This window comes from Pleurodeles waltl, chromosome 4_2 (assembly GCF_031143425.1).
Source record: "Pleurodeles waltl isolate 20211129_DDA chromosome 4_2, aPleWal1.hap1.20221129, whole genome shotgun sequence".
In the NCBI taxonomy this organism is placed as follows: Eukaryota; Metazoa; Chordata; class Amphibia; order Caudata; family Salamandridae; genus Pleurodeles; species Pleurodeles waltl.
In genome coordinates this window covers 78,036,119-78,053,088 of record NC_090443.1, presented here as the reverse complement: position 1 = coordinate 78,053,088, position 16,970 = coordinate 78,036,119, and the positions used below count along the sequence as shown (strand labels likewise).

Below are 16,970 nucleotides of genomic sequence, written 5' to 3'. Positions count from 1 at the left end.
TAATTCCACACATTGGCATCGGCCCATAAACACCACGTCGTTGATGCTGAGGATTTGTTGGAGTAGCAGTCGTTGGGTAGATGTGTTAGACAGCAGCCTGTTTCTCAATTTGAGTGGGTACAATTTGTTTTCTAAGTCTCACTTTGGCTGTATAAGTGTGCCCCAGGTCCTTTACAGTGTATGATGATGCTAATGGGCACCTGCTCCCTGGCCTGGCCCCGCGCGTGCAGGAACCTGTGCCATGCAGTACCCTGGACTGACAAGCAGAGGAGTGCCGGCCAGGAAGTGGGTGTGGCGGGCTCAAAGACAGTCCGGCCTCAGGGAGGGAAGGTGGCAGTCTGTGAGGCAGGTGAAAGGGTGAGCTGGTGTGCTGAGAGTGCACCATGGCGAGCGCCTTCTGATCCCGGGTACCGTCTGAACCTCCCTGCCCGACCCTGCAGCCCACCGCCGTGCCCTGGGTTCATCCCGGGGACGACCCGGAGAAGAGACGCCAAATTTCTCAGAAATTCAACAAGCATTTACATTAACGCCAGGACAGGTAGGCGCACTAATAATTATTTTAAAAAATCAGTCTTGCCAGACTCTAGCAGTGCGCAGGCGCAGATTTTGCCGGCGATCCTTTGGGAATTTAGGACTCCAGCTAGCTTACATCGGGCAAACGTGTATTTCAAACTTCAGGAGGAATCTTCGGCTGATTAACAGTTAGAAACTTTTCAAGCCAAACGTGTCTATCTGTGTTTGAGTTTGTGTGCACCGATCTGTTCTTGTCGCTTAAGGATTCGCCATAATACCAGGTTATCAACCTGTGTAGCCGCCTCTGGTTCCAGGCATTTGCATAGTGCCGCGTACATCAGGTGAGGGCCCGCCGCGCCTCTGTTATGATTTATAGACTGTGGGTTCATAGAGAGGTCTACGTGGGGAGAGGCGTGGTGCAGTATGTGGTTCAGACGATGCCCTATGGCAAACATGGAGCGGTGCTTAAGCATGGACTGTGGATAGGAGGTGCAAGAGAAATACAGCGGAATTGTGCTTATTCTCTGGGAGATCTTAATGTTTTTGGGGCCCCTGTTTGGAACAGCTTTGAATTTATGATCCAATTTTAGCTCTTTTATGCCCTCTTCGACCAAGTCACTGACAGTGCACAGGCACATTCGTTTAAATTCTAAATGTGTTTACATGTAATATTTAGAGATAGTGAAGTGCTTTTAATATTGTAACACAGCAGCAGCTCACTAATATTACTTCACCTCATCTCTGCCATCCTCCCATTTTTCAGGTCCTGTATTGATGTAAAAGAAACGTTTTTACAGATACTGCATAATACATTTCTCTGCAAAATATCTGTACTAGACTCTCACACATCACCCACATTGTATTTAAAGCAGTCTAAGAATTATTCAATGTCATCAGGCAGTGCTTAATTTGTAAATAATAACGTCCCTGTGCCCAAAGCCCTCCTCTTAAACACGCAGTGGCTGCATTGAAATGTGTGAACACGGAATACTGAGACAGCGTAATCCTGAAACCATCTCGGGCCTGTTTGATCCATTTACAGCCACTCGCTGCCCCTTCAGCTCACTCTTGCAGCTTTTGCCCTTTGTGACGCTTTTTCGTTTTTCTCTTCCTCCGTCTTTCCCATGTGTGTCTTTTGCTCGCAGCAAATGCTTGAGGCTGAAGAATAAGCCCTGGCCCTCAAAAATAATTACTGGTGCTCAGCACCGGAAACAACGAGCACAAATTAAGCACTGTCATCAGGGCAAGACTCTCAGCAGAACAGAACTGGCTCTATCATGGGGCCCCTTGAAGGTTTGGGGCCCAGGGTCAGAGCCCACTTTGCCCATGCCTTAAAACATCTCTCCTTATTCTTACCCTCTGGCTAACAGGCTACTTCTTTTGCTGAGCATGGGCAGTATAGCATAAAAGCATGGGTTTATAGAGTGACCTATGTGGGAAGACTTTTGGCATCAGGTCTGGGTGGCTATTCCGAACAGGTTGCAGGAAACTTTTGGCTTTGCTTTAGTGTGGAGCGAAGCAGTGAGATGGAGGACAGAGGTCAATACTTATTTGTAAAGAATAATGCTCTTCCAGTTGCCCTGAAAGCACCTGTGCCAATACTAATGTTTGGCTGGTAGGGTAAACTCTTGTAGATCAAACCTATTGGCATAATTGAATGTTTTGACTGCTAGTCGAAGTGCTTGATCAAAACTTATGGTGACATAGCTCGTATATGCCTTGATTGTCCCAGAAGGATGTGGGTGGGAGCATAGGGCAGAGATGAAATACGATCCTCTTTGATGTGATCTGTGCATGAGTGCCTCATGTTAAAGAACAGATATGTTTTTAATGTCCTCCTCTATTTAAGGTGGTCCAGGAGGACCATTATTAATGCTAGAAGGGTCTTCCTAAGCTTGCGTCTCTGGACAGAGAAGGAAGTACAATCAAAGTGGCTTTTCCTAAAGTGGAGGTGGGAAATGAGTGGATATCCTTCAAAAGTAAGGCCTAATGTTTTAACTGGAGGAAGGTGGTCCATGGCCATGATCAGCCATGTGGCCATGAGTAAATGGGAGGGCTGATACGCCTTGGAGCTCTCGTCACATAATCCTATGGATGCAGGAGTTGTCAGTGGTTGCATTCTGGATTCGCTGTAGTTTTTGGAGTATATAGACTGGTGCCTCCTGCAAGTACAGACCACTTGCATAGTGTAAGGTAGGGCCAATGTGATGGTGGTCTGGGCCCTAGATGAAGCCTAGGTGAAGGAGAAAGTGGCATAGGATTCCCATAAGTGGAAGACACTTATGTGGTACCAGCAACAGATCCGAGTCTACTAAAATCACCCCTGGATTTTTCGCTACCGCCTAGGTGGTTGGGAGGGTCCAGGTTAGTGAGGTCATATGGTAGTAGGGTGACACATAGCCCACTTTCCACAGATTAGATATCTTTTTGATGCATAGACTTTTCATTGGTTGAGTAGCTTCCAGTGGCCCAGTGCTAGACAGAATTGGTCAAGGGCACAAGCCTCATTTTGACTTCTTTTTGAGCGTTATGTTCATTCGAATGTCACCTGAATGCTTGTAGAGATCGGAGTGCATTGGAAAGGAGTGCAAAGTTAGCTCTCTCTTGCTGTTTTTATTCCCTGCACATCTATCTCGCGCGCGTGTGTGTGTGTGTCCGTGTGCGTGTGCGTGTGTGTGTTTTTTTTTCAGGTTTTGCATACAGTGCCAGCCATAGAAATTAAAGCCATATAAAGCAATGTGTTGGTGGTTTAATTATGCTGAGACAGCAATGCAACTTGAAAGGGAGATGAACTGTTCTTCACTAGCGGTCTACACTTCAGTGGAACGTTTGATGTTTATTGCTGGAGTGCTGGAGTCATTCCTTTTTCAGAGAGATGTTTAAATGCATTTGCCTTCGTTCTCATATCAGATAAGGTTTCTGCACAGTCTGGGTGTTAACATGAGGTCTCTGTACAAGCATTACATCGTTCTCCATGTACATTCCAGATGATTAAATGTAGTTTTACCAACATTCCTGTGATCTCGAAGCGTAAACCACATGTGCCCAGTTGATTGCGAAAGCCATCCGATGCCACTTCACTGCACCACTCCACAGGGCGGGTGAATTTCATGTTTATATTGTAGTGTTTCCCCGTTTTGCGGCCTTTTGATTGTATCAGAAGTGTTGATGTGCTGGCAAGTGGGATACCTTGTTTTTGCATGGCGTTGTTTCATTCTCGGTTGTACGTGCCAGTAGCTCTACTTACCATAACTGGTTTGAAACTGAGTAGTTGCACTGCAAGGAAGGGCATTTCATTTTGCTACAAAATGCCCTGGCAATCTTAATTTGAGTTCGACTACGGGTTGTACATAACACGCGGAACTCTATTTTGGCACTCCTTTTTCAGTAGCAGAAGAAGTTGCTCTGAAATGATTCTATGAGGGATGGATATAGGTCTCACATTACGCATCACTGGTGCTTGTGATCCCATATAAAGGGGACCTAGTAGCTTGGGATCGATTTTTTTTCGAGTAGAATAAGTCTGATTTGCGTATAATTGGTCCCTTTCTGGAGTGCATAGTGGGATGGGATTAATTCGGACATTTCACCCATTTTTTTGTTTTTCTTCTAGGTTGTATGAACGACTTATGATCTGCTCCTTTGAAATTTCTTATCTAATAACCTGTTTTATGTAGCCCTTTGCACTGTTGTTTCTAAGTGCTATGAGATGTTGCAATTACTCTCTCTACAGGTGGTACAATTTCATTTATGGCGGGTCATGTGGTTAATGTGCGGCCGGGCCTAGTGCAGAGCGGTCTCTGAGCCATCAGAGCCGTATCCTGAGGCAATGCAGGGACCGAATAGTACCATGGACTTTGCCTCGGTTCGAACGCACTAATCACTTATGGCTGCCATAAACCAGCGAGATATGCAGTTCCTAGCATCAGGTGGTTGTCCACACCCTTCTGTTCTCACATAGCAGTGATAAGGCCACAACTGGGAGGCATTTAAAAAGCACATGGCCTCCCTTTCCCTTGCAACTTTCAAAAGCCACAGGTATTGGCAAAAACAATGTGTGATTTAAACATCTTCCTGCCTAGGGCACAGATCAGAGGGGCAGTACAGGTGGAGGTGCAGCAGGACGCTCCTGATAGGGTCAGAACCTAGGACGCATGTGTGTGGAAACTGTGTGATAAAGCTGCGGGGAGACAGTAGGGATGCTCTTGTGCACATGGAGAGGAATAGCTGGCAGAAAGGGGTGGTTGAGTTTCCACTGGACACACCACTTGAGAAGTCAACGGGAGTATTGAGTCCACCTCAAGAGGCCTCATCAGGAGTTCTGCAGCTAACCCTGGAGGCCAGAATTACATTTCCGTGCCGGAGGCCATATCCAGAGTTGGTGGCCACACCCACACAACTGTGTCCACTTCCAGAGGCCATTGTTGCTGTAGTGTGCAAAGCTCTAGAGGTCATATTTGTAGCACTTTACCCACTCCCAGAGACCGTGTGTGGAGATTTGCACCCAGTGCAGGAGAATTTTGTCCAATTCTTTAGATCGTCTCTGAAATGTTGTTCCCACTGATGTGTCCAGTCCAGTTCACTTGACCCCAGGTTCAGTAAGAATACCAAAGTGGGAGACACTCCCGCTATTGTTGAACAAATTTGTGTCTCATTTAAAGTGCAGTTACTTGGAAGACTAAGAGAGGTTCACGTATCTAATCGTGTGCACACTGGATAGAAGAGGGTACAGTCGAGAATGAAGGGGGTCTGTTAGACTTTTCATCCTTGGCGTGGTCTCCCTTAACTTTTTGCCTCTGTTCCCCAGGTTGTTGATGTGGACTCTGATTTTACTGTTTTTATTACTCTGGGCACATTACCACTGCTAACCAGTGCTAAAGTGCAAGTGCTCCTTTCCAAAATGTGTATGTAATTGGCTTATCCATGATTGGCAGATTTGATTTATTAGTAAGTCCCTAGTACAGTGCACTAGAGGTGCCCAGGGCCTGTCTATCAAATGCTACTAGTGGGCCTGCAGCACTGATTGTGCCACCCACATAAGTACCCCTGTAATCATGTCTCAGACCTGCCATTGCAGTGTCTGTGTGTGCAGGTTTAACTGTAAATTCGACTTGGCAAGTGTACCCACTTGCCAGGCTTAAACCTTCCCTTTTCTTACATGTCAGATACCCCTAATATAGGCCCTAGGTAGCTCCAAGGGCATGATGCAGTGTATGGTTAAGGTAGGACATATAGTAATGTGTTTTAAATGTCCTGAAAGTGAAATATTGCTAAATTTGTTTTTCATTGTTGCAAGGCCTGTCCCTCTCATAGGTTAACATGGGGGCTACCTTTAAATCTGATTAAAGTGTAGATTCCCTTTGGGAGCGGATGGACATGTGGATTTTGGGGTCTTTGAGCTCACAATTTAAAAATACATCTTTTAGTAAAGTTGATTTTAAGATTGTGTGTTTGAAAATGCCACTTTTAGAAAGTGAGCATTTTCTTGCTTATACCATTTCTGTGACTCTGCCTGTTTGTGGATTCCCTGTCTGCGTCAGTTTGACAGTTGGGCTGGTTGCACCTCACACTAGACAGTGACACAAAGGGAGCTGGGGTGTAGTCTGCATTTCCTGATGAGCCATATGTGCTAGGAGGGAGGGGAGGAGTGGTCACTCACACCTGAAAGGGCTGTGCCTGCCCTCACACAATGCAGTCTCCAACCCCTGGTGAGTGTCTGGGGCCTGGCCTGGGCAAGGCAGGATTTCACATTCAAAAGAGACTTTACTTTGAAGTAGGCCTACTTCAAAGGAGAAATTGGGTATAAGAAGGGCACCCAAAACCACAGACTTTAGAAACACTTCTGGAAACAAGAGGAACCTCTGCCTGGAGAAGAGCTGAAGAGCTGAGGAAGAAGAGCTGCCCTGCCTGTGACTGTGCTTTGTCGAGCTATTCTGCGGCTGCTGCTTCTGCCAGAGTAAGAGCGCAAAGACTGGTCTTTGTGTGCCTTCCATCTTGAAAACTCTCCAAGGGCTTGATTTCGAGCTTGCCTTCTGTTGATCGAAGTCTCAGGGACAGCAAAGACTTCTCTCTGCCAGCACCTGGAGTCTCTGGAGAGACTCCTACTCTGCCCTGTGGTGCCCATCCAGTTCCTGGGACCCTGAAAGGGGAAGCTGGCAGCCTAAAGACAAGAAAATCCATGCGCAGAGCGATGTGCGGGGAAAAGATCGACGCAACTCCGATCTGCAGCTGAAGAAATGATGCATCGCCGTCTCTGCAGCTGAGAAATGACACTCGCAGGAAATGCGACTGAAGAATCGACGCACGGAGCAGGAGAAATGACGTGCAGCATCGCTGACGGAGGCTGGGAGATCATCAGCGGCGCTGCGGGGTTTTCAGATCATCGTGCGGCTGGACTTCCGACTCAAGTACCACTGTGCATGGAAAAGCAACGCACGGCCTGCCCGGACCCGAGAGTGCTGACCTTATTGACGCATCGCTCTCCTGCGGAGAGAAGAAACGACGCGCCCGACCCGACAAAAGGAGGAACGATGCACAGTCCTGCTCGTGAGTGGAATCAACGCATCGCAAGCCCTTTTTGACATGCACTCGCCCGTGCAGGGTTATTTTTGACGCGCCTAACGTATTTTTTCACGCTGACAGCATTATTCTGTGCTTAAAACTACTTAAAGACTCTTTTTGATTTTTAATTGATAACTTGACTTGTGTATTGTGGATTTTTGTCGTTTTGGTCTTGTTTTGTTTAGATAAATATTTCCTATCTTTCTAAACTGGTGGTGTGTCATTTTATAGTGTTTTCATTAAGTTACTGTGTGTGTTGGTACAAATACTTAACACCTAGCACTCTGAAGATAAGCCTACTGTTCTGACAAGCTACCAAGGGGGTAAGCAGGGGTTAGCTGAGAGTGATTCTCTTTTACCCTGACTACAGTGAGGGTATTTGCTTGAACAGGGGGTAACCTGACTGTCAACCAAAGACCCCATTTCTAACAGGGTCATTGCCGATATTCTAAACACTGCATGGGGAGATGCTTATTCTAGAGCGAGAGATTCCTCGAAGAGTATGGGGTAACCCGAGACCAGAGATGGAAAGTGGCTCGATTAACGCATTCAAGCAGTATGAGCCACATGGGAACTGGCAAGTTTACAAGATTTCCAGAAGATAAATGTACATATAAATAATCTGAATCATTGATTATCTTTAGCAATTATTCTGAAAATCCCGAAACCATGAGGAGTCGAGCTAGGGTGGATCAATGGTGGACAGGTCTGCGTAAGAAAATGTTTTTACAGCAAGATTAGTTGATGCCTTGAGCCGCTTCAAGCAAACAACGAAGGCCCAAAGTATGCATGAATGCCAGAAACTAAAAGAAACAAGTCCGCTTTATCAAAACAATTTGGTAAAACCATGACCTAAACCATTCATATCCTAATATATGACGATAAGGTGAGACGTTTTTTGGGCCATCCCAGTCTACTGCTGTGAGCTCGATTGAAGACAATGTAGTGTCGGAGAGATAATAGTGGCTCTAATAGGCCAAATGCCCCAATATTCCAATGAATGTGCGTCCCTCAACATATGAGATGTTCTAATACTGTGTGGACTACACTGTTATTATTTTATGAAAGGGATAACAAGCCCTCGACCATACATTATAAGGATACTGGAAGTCACCAAGGAGTTCCATGGATATATAAAAGAACGAGGCTGAAGGCCAAGCACTTTTATAAGGTAATGGAACTCCACAGTGGTTTGCAGTATCCATTTAACATATGATAGAGGGCATTTTATTCGTTATAGTTACGGCACTGAAATTATGTGGTGAGGCAGGACCAAATTATGTGGCAGAGAACACTAAATTATGCAGCAAGTAAAGGCAAAGTGTGCAGTTTTCTGTGTCACTTTGTTTTGATAGTATTACCTCCTTATTTTACAATTTTTACACTGTCTGGGAAAATGTTTCAATTCATTAGTGCCAGTTTAACATGCAAATACTCAATGAGCATTAAAAAGGGGACCCGTTATGTGAATAATTAGAGTTGCGAGCATGTAGAATAAATGTAATGAGAAATGAAGCACCCCAATATACAATTATTAATTTGCTGCAAAAAACATAATATATGGAGATACATTTTTCACTTTATAAAACAGCTTTAGTTCATAATGTGTGGAAATATACAGAGAGAATTTGTCTTTTGTGTAACGAACTATTGCTGTGGAAAAAAATAGACAGACTGCCATAAATGACATTCAGTTTATTTCAAGAACACAGTTCACATTAGCAAAAAGTTACTTATTATTTTTATTGTTCAAAGAGCACTTTTTTCTCTGCTCCTTGATCTGGCCTTCACACTTTGTACTGGTCCTCCTAGCAGACGTTATGACATCGGTACTCAACTTTAATGATGGAGTACAGGGGATAAGTGATGTCACAAGGATAACATAATAAGAAAATTAGAGATAGGTTATTGTACATGGATTGTAGGCTCCAGTGTAGCTTAATGTGACTGCACCTTTAATAGCGGAATGGGCCAAAAAGAGACACACTACATCTAGCAGATCATCTAATTTACAAAACGACTCTTTGAGTTTGGTTGTCGTACTTTGAACGGTGGAACTCCAAGTCCAAGTGACCAACCTGCTCAACCACAATTTGTCGCATCAAACTCCAAGAGTATAATTGATTATTCTCTTCTTCATTTTTCGCATTTGTCTCTGTGTAAAGACATTAATATAGTCAAAACATGTGAGAGCGATCATAATCTCCAGCCAGTCCTTTTAAGATGGAATCACCTACTTTGGCAACAAAACGATAAACAAAAGAGCAATTTCCTCCTAAAGACAAACCAAAAAAACAATACAGGGCACTGTTGTGGGTTCATTTTAGTACCTTGCTCGGGCACATACATTTTAGCTTAACTTAGGTCTTCGGCCTGTGCCCTTTTTACCCAGATAATATGCTCTATTCTCATTTGTTCATTATAGAATAGCTTGCTTTTCAATGGAGCTGTTTTATATTTCCTAATCAGCTTCTGTTCTGCGAGAGCATTGTTATTATTACTATGCACAACATTTCTCATCATGTTCCTGACCCAAGACTGACAAGGAACAGTGCAAGACCAACACAACATAATGTTTAGCATTGCCGCCACAAGAGCACGCATACAGTCTAACACTAAGGCACATGCCCATGTTAGGCCTATTTCTCAGAACAAAACATGCTTTTTTATAAAACACCATATAAGCTAAAAGAGGGTTGAGAGGGGTCTTTCCAACCATGATTTCCATCTATGCTGCATGCCCTTTCCCAGGAACACCTCAGCCTTGTTCTGCAAGCCAGCTAAGGAGACGAAGGGCAGACATTCATTCTAAGGTAATGGGGGTGGGTGCTTCTCTCATGGACTGAGTATGGACAGATTGGGCTGTCACTGCTATGCTGTTGCTAGAAGTTAGATGCTAGGTGTTAGATAGGAATTCTATATACATGTTCATTGCAATATGTTGGGATTATTAATCTTTTTCTCATTTATCGTCACAATCCTAATTTTGTTATGCCTAATTTTCTAATAATTGTAGCTCATATATTTTATTGTGAATTGCAGTCTTTTCAATAAATATATTGAGAGAGAAATGGGTGAGGTCTGTTCACCCTGACTTCCCTGAGAGGTCACTAGAGTGTCATGCGATAGACTGCCATAATTCACCTTTTCCTTTTTGGGTTGGATGAGGTGCTCCTAGCAAGCCGGTAGGATTGGGTCGACAGCCACCAACTGGTGTGGGAATGACTTAGTCACCCACAAACGATGATGCTGCCGCCCCAAATGCAACAGTCTTGTTCAAACAACGAGAGTCCTACAATAGCACAGTACTCTCAATGCAAATGTTTCTTCACTAAAACATCAAAGCTTTACTACGAAAAACCTTAAATCAGACTTATCACAGCTTAATACCATGTTTGACTGGAGTAAAGTCTGGGAACAGGTTTTGAATGCAGTTTTCAATTTTATATCTTCAAATATTAGGTTCAGGCAAGGATCATACCAGCGGGTACAAAATAATGCAATACATATGGTAAAAAGAATACATTGAAAGCAGGTGAGGATACTCCACAGGAATACACCATCCTCTGAACAGGTCATATTGATTCCAGAGGAAAATAATCAGTATAAGACGGTAATGAAAGATCTATTAATATCTCCCCAAGAAGAATTATGAGCTCATTGTTCTCAGCTGTTACGTCAAAAAACTCTCAAACTTTTGAAACACAGTAGGTCGTGGCATGGTCTCATAAATCTACCACTGATTCCCATGTTCCTGTCACCAAATGGGAACTCTACATTAACAAATTGTACGGGCTCACTCCCAGTGACAAGATCAGACTTCCAGTTCACACAAACCAAGATCTGAGGTTTACGAAGAATGAAATTTACTCAATGATCCAAAGAGCCAAATACTCTAGAGTGCAAGGACCAATTGAGATGCCAATCGATATCTTAAAATTATATCCAGATCTTTGAAGTCAAATTTGTTCAACTTATTCTCAATAATTCTCAATGCAAGCCAAAACCGTCTTTCTTGTGCAGGGTCTATATTTCATCCTCTGCTTAAAAAAGGCCCCCTTCAACTACCCTAAAAGCTATCCTCTAATCACACATGGAACTGGGGTATCAGTGATTCCTTGTTGCATTTTCTGGTCTCATTTCACAAAGACACCTGGCTTCAACTAACACTTGCAGAGAAAACACTATCACTAAGTCTGAGTACCTCAAAGGGTCTAAAGCAAGGATGCATTTTAGCACCCTTGCTTTTCTCTCTCTTTGTAGCAAATCTGTCCTCCTATCTCGACAACCCAGAGGGTCTCGTCCCACACTTGGCTCAAAGTCAATTCTATAACTAGCTTATGCATGTGACATAATTATGCTTTCTTTGATGCCGTCTGGTCTACAATTAACATGGTAAATAGCCTAAAGATTGATTTAGGAAAAACAAAAATCATGCCATTTGGAAAACCAAAATCAAAGAAAAGTATGATATATGATTGGAAAATCTAGGGGAGGTGTATTGAACAGGTAACTAATTATGATTACCTGGGTCTGACTGTGGCCAACAAATTGGCATGGGCTGACCATTTTATAAACACAAGACAGAAGGTGAACATGGTGGTGAATTAGTTTAAAAGATTTGGAAACATCTACAGGGGTGGGCCTTAGACCAATCAGTGAAGTTATGAAAATCTAATTTCAATCCCCTTTTTTTCTCCTTTATTTTGAATAATAACACAATCACTAACTTAAATAAAATGTACGTGAACAGAACCAGAGGATTACTGAATTTACGTGTTACAGGGGATTTTTTTTTTAATAAACAAAAAAAATATTAATAAAATAAACTTACCTCCGCTCCCCTTCTTGCTGCTCCTCCGTCTTGCAGTGCAGGCACAGGCTCCCAGCCTGCCCTGCGGCCAATCCTGATGCTGCTCAGAGCAGCTTTAGGATTGGCTGGGAGCCTGTGCATCGGGCTGGAGAGAGCACACAACATAGTTTATTATCCCTTCGATGTGTAAGGTTTGCAGCTTCTGCTGCTGGCGGTAGGGGGCGACGCTCCTCCACCATAGCGGAGGAGCCACCATTATGGCGGAGGAGCCACTACTAAGTGTTTGGCATCTAATCATTGCAGATTGTGTGGTTACAAGGTTGACTCGATTGAACACTTAATTTGTTTATGGAAAATCCCGGTTTCTAACTGTTTTCTCAATTTCACTGGTGGCTGTGGAAAGCGACGTCTATAATTTGGTAAATCAAACACAAAAGGCTCCAACCCCGTGTAGACACTATACAGATGTGCTGTTGATATCAATCTGTGTCCTGAAAGTAGCTGTGAAGAGGACATTTAGGAAGATTGGGATTTTGTGACGCAGACAAGGTCCTTGAATTGTGGCTGATCATGTGCATGAATGCAGAATAAGGGAGATGTGGTCTTGTCCGTTTGCAGCAGCAGCTTTCAAGACCCTCATCCAGCGCTACATCAAGAAGTCAGGAAGGGACATGAGAAGGCTTTTCCCAAAGCCATGTGACTGAGACTTGATAATTTACTTGCAACATTCTAATGAACCAACAAGTCGCCTTGTGGCGACTGCTGAACATGGTAGAAAAAACGGGTGGAAGCTAAAAAGTCACCAAAAGAGGCAAAGGTTGTCAAGGGAATCCTAGTAGTTGAAGAATGTGGAGAGGTGTACTTTCGTGGAAAGACAATGCAATGGCACTTCTACAGGAGAAGGAGATTACCCCATGTCATCAGGCCAGAGGACAACTGACAAAAGTCCAGAAGAGTATTCAATAATTCTCCCTCTGTTACTGGGTGAATCTAATGCCATTCAGGCGACATACACTAAAGGAGAGGGCTGGTGGACACAAACCATTGTTAAGGTGAAGAAAATTCTGAGTTTCTTTGAGGTAGTTCGAAAATATAGGGTATCAAATGGAGGAGGTAGAGATACTTGTCAAACCCCACAGAAACAGACATGGGGCTCCACAACTGACAACTGCATCCTTGATCATTGTAAGAGCCTTCAAGCGGTAGAAACATGGTGGGTAGATGCTTGGATCCAGGGTCGTAGGCTATGGAATGTCCATTACAAGTCAGAGGTCTGAACAAAACTTCTTGTGTCTCAGGAAGCATATTTGAGAACTGAACTTTTTTAGATCACCTATGATTAAACTGTCATGGCACTCTAAAGTAACCGCAATGGTACATGCAGCACCTGACACTACTCTCTGCTATATAAATAAGGAGTGACAAAAACTAGGCAGATGGTACGCATACACCAGTGAAAACGTAGTTTCGCAGATTATTTTGTTTTTAAATAATGTTATTAAGATTTTATAGAGAAATACAAGTACAGCCATTTTACATGTATGACAACACAGGCTAATCCAGAGGGGAAGATGAACAACACTGTTGGAAACACCAACATAGCTTATAATAGTGGTGAGGTTCAAAACTGAGTATGAGTTGGTTATGTGGGTGTGAGTTGTAGCATATGGAGATGGTGATGTTTGCTAATGTTTGTATTGGTGAGTTGATGTATATTAGCAAGGGTATTTTAGTAAACTGAGGTTCCCCCACCTTTAAGCTGTTAACGCAGAGTGGATAGAGAGCAGAAACTAAGCTAAAGAGAAAGCATCATAGATAGAGAAGGGGAAATTGGGTGGGGGTAGGGTAGGTGGAGGGGGTGGGAGGAGGGGGAGGGAATTGAGGTGGGGAAGGTGTGTGGATATGGAGGGTGTTTAAACACAAACTTGTCGTGCTTGGACCATATTCTTTCCTTTCTTTTATTGTTTGTTTTCAAGTATTAACTGTGGGAGTTGTCTGCACCTCTGATGAAAAGTATCCATTCCTACCAGGTGTGGGGGGAGAGTTTGGGGAAGTCTTTCCATTCAGAAAGTATGGTTTGAGACCTGTAGAGATAAGTATATCCCATAGTATGTAGTCTTCCAACCTGTAGTGTATGATTAGGGGGAAGAATGCCTAGTGTAATAGAGGCTAAGTTTGAAAATCCAATAATATTTACCATTTTTGAAACCGTTTTCCCTATTGCATCCCAAAACCTTTTCGAGAAGGTGCAGTGTAGCAGCATGTGATTTAGATCTTCTGGAGCTTTTTTGCAGCTCCATCATGTAGCGGAGTTGAGAAGACCAAGGCCCTCATTAGGACCTTGGCAGGCGGTGCAATAGTGGCAGTAGTACCGCCAACAGCCTTGCGGTACATACAGCGACCCCAACGGCGGTAACGGCTGCCGGGCTGGAGACAACAGTGGCAATATGACCCCACCCACCGCCATGGTTTCCGTGGCTTTTGTACCGCCACAAAAACCATGGCGGTAGGCACTATCAGTGCCAGGGAATTCCTTCCCTGGGACTGATAGGGGTCTCTCCCGCCCGCCTCCTCCTCCCCAGAGTCCTCTCCCACCCTCCCCTCCCATCCCCCCCAAAATAAATACACATACACTCACGGCAAAACACACGCATACACACATTCACCCATACATGCATACATCCATGCACACACACACACCCGCACACACTGACATACATACAAGCACACATGCATTCACACATCACAACATACATGCACACTCACATTCATACATGCGCACATGCATCACACATGCCCCACACCTGCATGCACGCACATAGACACAAACACACACACACAACACCCCCACCCCCTCTCCTGTCGGAGAACCTGACTTACCTGCTTGCAGGGGGTCCTCCTGCAGGAGACGGGACGCGGTGCTCCTGCCAGCAGCATGATCCGCCAGCGGAACACCGCCAGGCCGTATCACGTGTCATGATACGGTCGGCGGCGTTCTTTTGGCGTGGCGCTGCTGCTGGCAGCAGCGCAACCTTACCGCCAACCGCCGCCATGACCGTAGCCGGAATTCCGCCAGCCTTCTGGCGGAATCCCGGCTACAGTCATTTTATGGTGGACGGTAGGTAGCCACGGCGACGGTCTTTTGGCAGCCGTTGCCGTGGCGGTAGGTGGCATTTACCGCCATTATCATAATGAGGGCCCAAGTTTGCACAATTTAGTCGGAGTCCAGTGGGCCATATGGGCTCTCCAGTACCTAGTTAGAGATAATGAAGGAATGGTTTTATTTGTGGTTAAGTTTGTCCAAATCTGTGACCAGTTTAGTGACGAGTTTTGCGGGTGATCTTAGGGGCATAGAAGTAGTTCCCATTTCTTTTGTTTCGATTTGGTAAGTGTGGAGCTAGTAGGAAATAGAAGCAGAATGGCCTTCTGTATTGTGCGACTGTAAGGTAATGGATAAGTCCGCCTTGATGCTGCATTTGTGTCCAGCAATAATTGTTTTGATTTTTTAAGAAATTATAGAAGTCTATGGCCCTCATTTTAACATTGGCGGTAAATGCCGCCTACCACCGCGGCGACAGCCACCAAAAGACCGTTGCTGCGGTTAACATCCATCTGGCAAATTATGACCACAGGCAGATTTCCGCCACAAGAAGGGCGGAAATCTGGCTGTGGCCATACTGGTGGATGGTGTTAAGGTGGCGCTCCTGCCACCAGTATTTATGACAAATAATATGGCCTCGCGGTGTTCTGCTGGTAGTGACAGCGCCCCGTCCCTCTCCCTTCCGGAAAACCCCCCTGGATGCAGGTAAGTTGGGCTTCCGACAGGGTAAGGGTGTGGGGGGGGTTGTGTGTGTGTGGGGTTGTGTGCATGAATGTGTGTGTGTGCATGAATGCAACTGTGTGTGTAGTGTTGTTTGCGTGGGTGTATGCATGTGTGAGAATGCTTGTATGAATGGAAATGTGAATGCGTGTCTGCATGTCAGTGTGAATGTGTGCACAGATGTGTGAAAGAAAAATGGATGCATGCATGAATGAATGCGTGTATGCCTGTGTGAGTGAGTGTGTGTATGCGTGATGCGTGTCTGCGTGAATGGGGGGGTGGGGGATGCGAAGGGGGGCGTGGATGGAGGGGGCGTGGGTGCGTCTGGGGAGTGTTTGGGGGGTGAGCCTCCTACCAGTGACAGGGAAGGAATTTCTTGTCACGGGTAGGGCCTACCGCCATGGTTTTTATGGCGTTGCGAATGCCATGAAAATCATGACGGTAGACAGGGTCAAAATGCTGCCGGCGGTACAATAGCTGCCGCCGGGCTGGAGATTGTTATCTCCAGCCCGGCGGCTGCTACTGCCATGGCGGTAGGAACGGTAAATTGGTGGGTTGGATGCAGCCAACCCGCCAATGTCATACTGTGGCGGTATGTACCGACAGCCTGTTGCTGGTACATACCGCCACATTATCACCTACTGCTGGGGTCATTATGACTCACTATGCCTTTTAGACTTGGTTTTGAGGAAGGAGAAAGGTATTGGGCTGTGCCTAGCTCTTGTATGAGTAATATACTTTTATTAGCCTAATCCTCTAAAAAGAGGGGTTTTCCTTCTATTTTTTGTTGTTTGTTTGGCCGTAAAGAGGCAAAATGTGAGTAGCACATTTTATTCTGCAGTTGACATACAGCTAAGTATACTGTACATGTAGAGTGGTCTGTTATTATTTTCTTTGTTGTAATCAGGGAGGTAAGAGAGAATAGTTTGGCCAAAGCTTCCTCGATTCTGAGCCAGGAAGGTGAGTTAGCTAGAGAGGGTGTAAGCAAAAGGCTTCCCTGTTTAGCTAGGAAGGCATGTTGGTATCTTCTAAGATCAGGTAGATTTAATCCACCCAATGATTTCGAAAGTCTCAGCTTTTTGAGGGCAATTCTGGGTTTTTTAGATTGCCATAGAAACTTGGTAGACATGACATCTATCCTGGTTAAGAAATGATCCAAAGGGTATAAGGGGAACATACTAATGAGACCCATGATGAGAGGTGAAATTATCATTTTGATGGATTCTATTCTCCTGCACCATGTTTTGTTGATTTTGTGATTTG

General features: G+C 44.6%; 1 protein-coding gene across 1 annotated transcript in view; it reads left to right on the top strand.

The window, feature by feature from the left end:
- The first annotated feature begins 316 nt into the window (after nt 1–316).
- The window catches only part of MYO1A (myosin IA), a 239,212-nt gene continuing 222,558 nt past the window's right edge, over nt 317–16,970 (top strand). Inside the window, exon 1 of the mRNA XM_069230771.1 lies at nt 317–538. The gene's annotated coding sequence lies outside the window, so the exon portion shown is untranslated. The remainder of the gene's footprint in view (nt 539–16,970) is intronic.